Source organism: Euphorbia lathyris, chromosome 5 (assembly GCF_963576675.1).
Source record: "Euphorbia lathyris chromosome 5, ddEupLath1.1, whole genome shotgun sequence".
Taxonomy (NCBI): Eukaryota; Viridiplantae; Streptophyta; class Magnoliopsida; order Malpighiales; family Euphorbiaceae; genus Euphorbia; species Euphorbia lathyris.
In genome coordinates, this window is record NC_088914.1 from 23,689,797 (window position 1) to 23,695,796 (window position 6,000).

Below are 6,000 nucleotides of genomic sequence, written 5' to 3' on the forward strand. Positions count from 1 at the left end.
GACTGTATGCTGTGTTGATCAAGATGTTGACCTCTTTTACATGTCTTCTTAAACACATTGAACAAAGAAAAACTCAGCGCTCTCTGATATCTAAAAATTCTGCATAAACTGAGTTAAAAAGAATATGTTCCATGAGCTGACCTAATTCTGAAAACTGACCTTAGACTTACTTGATTAAACCTTGAAATGTTTAAAGTAAATCTAAGTCAGCCGATCAACCCTTACGGGGGAGCATTTTGAGTAATATAAGGTCAACTATCATGGGGGAGCTCAACACTGAGTTCTTGACTGAATATTTTTGCCAACATCAAAATGGGGGAGTTTGTTGAAACACCTTTCCACATGATTTTGATTTGACAAAATTATTTAAGTAATTGATAAAAAATATTCTGACACATTAAATTTAAATGCTTTGATTTATTTTTACTAATGTGTTTGTTCAATGTTGAGTTTATTTATCTATAAGACATTAAGATATAAAGTCTAAAAGCCCATGAGTGGAAGTCAAGCCCAAGTCAACATAATCAAGACCTCACGGCCCAAGAAGACGAAACGAAGTCGTATCAAGCAAAACGACGACTCAGCATGAAGAAAGATCGAGAAGCCTTCTAGCAAAAGCTTCAAGAGGCAGCTGCTGAGTTAAGCGACAAGCAGTCAGGACAGCGGCAGACAAGAACCAACTTCTAGACAAAGTATTTCTACTTTGGGTAAAATTCAGAAGGCACAGGAAGCTGTCTGGAAGACTTTGCCAAATATGTTGAAACATTCTGTTTGCCAGACGAAAAGCTGCCGAGCACTTCCGTGGACAGAAGATGCAAGAATCTTATTGGCCAATGACACTGAGCGCGTACTGAGTGACAATGACATGAAGCCGTTTCCCTCCAACGGTTATTTCGAAATTCGAAACTACCGGTGCCTCAAGTGTCACTATAAATAGGCCTCTCATTTGCTTCATTCGATGCACATCTTTAATTAGCCGAAACGCTGTCCAAATTCATACTTGAAGTTCTGTGATAAAAGCAAAGAAAAAATCTTACACCAATTTCCAATCATTGTGTAAAAGTCTATAGTGATTTTCAATCATCTAAAGTGTCTTAGCAATTGTTGTTTAGGACAAACACTTTATCATTTCTAGAAGAATAGAAAGGAGAGGCTGGGTACTCGGTTATAGTACTCAGCGGTAGATATAGGAGTGAGTAGAGGTATAGAGGAAGGTACTCTTGTATACTCAGCTTCTATTGTAAAAGGTTTGGTGCTCTACCTTTAAAGAGCTCAGTAGAGAATTCAAAAAGCTCGGAACGGGTTCCGGGGACTGGACGAAGGCGGAGAGGCCGAACCAGGATAAGTCTGCTGAGTAACTTATTTCTAACCTTAAACTCCTTTACATATATTGCTTGCTATAAAACTGACTAAGTAACAAACTCATACTGAGTTGAGTGCACTAAGAAGCTGAGTTCAGGAATAGACTCTAAGTGCTATCTCCTGACTCAAGTAAAGAAGCAGACTTAGTCACAAATTGACTAAGCTTGTGTCTTAGAATTACTTAGTGCCGATGTGTAAACCTTTTCTTAAGAAAAGAAGTCAGCCTTAACGGACAGAATTTTAAATAGTTCCTATCCCCCCCCCCCCCCTTGGAACTAACCTTGTCACGTTATAAGGGACCAACAGGCCATTCACTGTTAGATCTGGGTTTGTTAGAATCCTAGGGTGGAAATTCAAAACATCCTAAGGTTTGAATTTAATAAGCTCAGATCTAACGGTGAATGACCAAATTCTACATGGTCATTAAGGTGCATTTGAATAGACAATGGTCTCGGATAATGCCTCCTCGTTTATCTTCAACCGTCCGCCCAGTACTTCTTCCATTCATTATTCGTCGATCTGCCTAACAACAATATTTCTGTTTCATCCTAGTAGCCTGTCGATCATGCTACTCTATCGCAATCCCTCTCATCGGTCACGATGAAGCACTCAAGCTCGTTGTTTCAATGTGCTCCGTCCTCAGGTCTATTGTATACCACCACGACCATTCCATCTCACTAGCCATTGACGTCCTTCATGGGATTTCTGCCCAATCAATCACACCTAGTTTGGCAGCTAGTCGTTGGGAGCTCCGCCTCATACCCTACTTCACCTGATAGGTTATACAATTCCTCATACAACCTTTGAAACTCGTCTCCATCCTATTCAGGTATTACTTAATCTCAATTCTGCTTCGGGTAATGTTGTTTATGGTTCTGATGTTATTCATCACTTGCCTCTCCCTGCTCCTGTCTCCACCAATATCATTGTTAATATCAAATTAACATCATGTAATTACCGTTTATGGAAAATGAATACCACCATCACCTAACAAACTCACCTTTTATATGATCATGTGTTAAGGTCCCTCCTGCTCCTCCCAAATATTTACATCGTCACAATAATCGTATGGATTTTATTATTAATTCATCGTTCACAGCTTGGGACACAACTAAGAACATAGCTCATTCTTTGTTACGAAGCTCTATCATAGAGGAAATTTTTCCAACTATCAATAACCTACAGACATCCTATGTTATTTGGGGTGCCTTGGAATAAACTTATGGTCAGATTTCTAGGAGAAAACGTCTACAATTGACTGTTGAAATGCAAAATCCGAGATAAGATGATAATTTGGTTGAGGAATACCTATATAAACTTAAAGTGATTCCAGATGATTTAGCTGCCTTAGGTAATCCATATCCATCTAATCTTCTTCCTGGCTTAATTTTTCAACATGTTAATGCGGACTTTCATCCTGTTATTGCATCCATGTTGTCCAATTTGGTTGAGGAATACCTATAGAAACTTAAAGTAATTTTGGATGATTTAGCTGTCTTAATATTCATCTGATCTTCTTCCTGGCTTAAGTTTTCAACATGTTAATGAGGACTTTCATCCTTTTATTGCATCCATGTTATCCAATTCTGTTGCTAAACTTGATTTTCATAAACTGTATCATCAATTGGCTTCCTGTGAGATTCTATTGAAAGGGAAAACAGTTGGTCCTATGGCATTAGCCAATATTAGCACCAAATATGGTCCTCAAGCTATTGTTACTCGTCCTACCAAAAAAAGGACATTGTTTTATTTATGGAGATACAAACCGTTTGGCTTATAAGTGCAGTCAGAATAAAGGTTCCTCTTAGAACCGTTATTAGGGTAGGGGTGCCAATCCTATACTGCAAGCCCACCTTACCCAGTAGCAAACTCAGTCACCTTATTTTGATGATCCTCAACCATGGTATCTTGATACAGGTGCTACACACCAGATGACATTCGGTCAATCTCAAGTTCATAACCCCATTCCTTAGAATGGTTATGACAATGTTTATGTTGGTAATGGACATTGTATGACAATTTCACATTTTGGTACTTCCAATCTTAACAATTTTCAATAATGATGTTTTACTTGTTCCCAAATTAACTAAGTCATTATTTGTTCAAAAGTTTACTAAAGACAATTCATGTTTCTTTGAATTTTAGCCTAATTTTTTTCTTGTTAAGGATCAGAACACGCAGGCAATCCTATTGCGCGAGCAAAGTAAGGACGAATTGTATGTGTTGCCATCAGCTTTGAAGCAAGCTCTGGTTACTGAAACGGTACCTTTACACGATGGCCTGCAAGACTTGGGCACTGCTGCTAACTTATCGGTTTTGAAATTCCATCCACATGCTGACACAACATCATCACCACCAATGTCTATTGTTGGAAATGTGCCTTAGTAAATTTATTAGCAGATAATGTTTTATTTAATTATTTGAATTCAGGAGAAGTTATTCAGTTATTCCTTATGTTTAGGAGAAGTTATGGAAGTCAGTTGTAACTGATGTTTGTATTGCTGTATAAATTTTCTGAAGTTCAATAGAAGTTAGTGTTGGTTCCAAACTCTTAAATGTTAATTACTACAAATTGGTATCAGAGCAAATTATCTTGAGGGATCTATGAGAATGGAAGCAGATGCAGTATCTTTTAATCAGGTTGTTGCATCAGTTTTTGGTGGCCAGAATTAGCAAGCTTGGGATACTTTAAAGGGTCTCTATCATGGCAATGATAGAACAAGAAGAATGTAATTGTTAAATCTCAAAAGAGATTTCAAGATTTTGAGAATGGAAGAAAAGGAGACTCTATAAGAGTTTTCTGATAAACTAATGACGGTGATAAATAAAATCCGATTCATGGGAGAAGATCTACCCGATAGCCGAATCGTAGAGATTGTGCTTGTAAGTTTGCCCGAAAGGTTTGAGGCAAAAATTTCATCTCTTGAAGATTCCAGAGATATCAGTCAAATTTCCTTGTCTGAATTAATAATGCTCTACATGCACAAGAGCAAAGAAGAAGTTTAAGAAAAGAAGGAACCCAACAAGTAGTTGAAGGTGCTTATATGGCAAAGGGTTCATCTTCAAAAGGAAAAGCTCGATCCAAATGTGCTATCTGTAGCAAGCCCGGTCACCATGAAGACGATTGCTGGCACAAAGGGAAGCCTCAGTGTCACAAGGACAAAAGGTTTGGGCATATTCAAAAGAATTGTAGAACCAAGTCTGAAGAAAGTGTCAAGTTGACATATGTTGCCGAAGAAGAAGAAGAAGAAGAAACATTGTTTTGAAATTGGTGAGATGTGCACTAATATGAAGCATTTGGAGCGAAGTGCTCCAATTCTAGAATGGTGATGGGAAGTACATCATCAAAACAAACTTTGAAACAAGTTGGGTGTTTGTAAATACTAAGGCAAGGAGGAGTTTGTTGGAAATGTGCCTTTGTAAATTTATTAGCAAATAATGTTTTATTTAATTATTTGAATTCAGGAGAAGTTATTCAGTTATTCCTTATGTTTAGAAGAAGTTATGGAAGTCAGTTGTAACTGATGTTTGTATTGCTGTATAGATTTCCTGAAGTTCAATAGAAGTTAGTGTTGGTTCCAAACTCTTAAATGTTAATTACTACATCTATTGCTCCACCTTTCGAAGTTCCCTCCTCATAACAAATCTCTTCGAAGCTTCAGATCTTCACAGCTCCATGATAAGACAATGCTCGATCAGCCCCGTCCCTCCCGCTCATTTTCCTCCATTGCAGACCACTCGCACTCATATAATACATCTCTATGACTCCACTTACCATTCCTTGGGATGTTTTTCAGCGCTCACTACCACTCATGAGCATATGGTTTGGTTGATCCCACCTACTTTTCAAAGGAAAACAAGAGTTTTGAATGGTGACGTGCAATGTCTGGCGAGATTAAATCATTACTCGATAATGATACACGGGAACTTGTTATACGCCCGTCAAACTGAAATATCATGACTTGTTGTGTCATAACAATAGAACGGTTAAACATTATAAAGCGTGTTCGGTTGCTTGGGGTCTTTCACAACAGTCTATCTTGGATTACAAGGAAACTTATAGCTCGGTTATTAAGGCCATAACCATCTGCACAGTCTTTGCTCTTACCGCATCCAACAGTTAATCAGCTTGTTGTATCCAACGCATTTCTCCATGGAAATTTGATGATTTAACACAAATCATCTTGATTTTGTGTGTCACCTTAAAATGTCGCTTTGCGGACTCAAACAGGCTCTGTGCGAATGGTGTACACGTTTGAAAGAATTTCTCATTCAAATAGGTTTGCCATGTCTCTAGCGGATAATTCTTTATTCTTTAAAAAGCATGGTGTTGAGAAGATCTATATCTTATACTATGTTGATGACATTCTCATCACTGGCACATTTCTAACTCTCATCTAGCAAACCATTGCTGAAATTAAACACAAAATCTCGATTTGAAACCTTGGTAGAGCATCATATTTTGGGCCTTGAGATTCGCTATCTTCAAACAGGCTTTCACATCTGTCAGGCTAAGTATGTTAATGACATTTTAGATCGAGTTAAAATGGTTGATAGTAACCATTGCCTGACTCATATGGCCACCAATCCACCCTTGTCTAAGGAATTTGGAAAACCGCTTACGTCGACGATTGAATA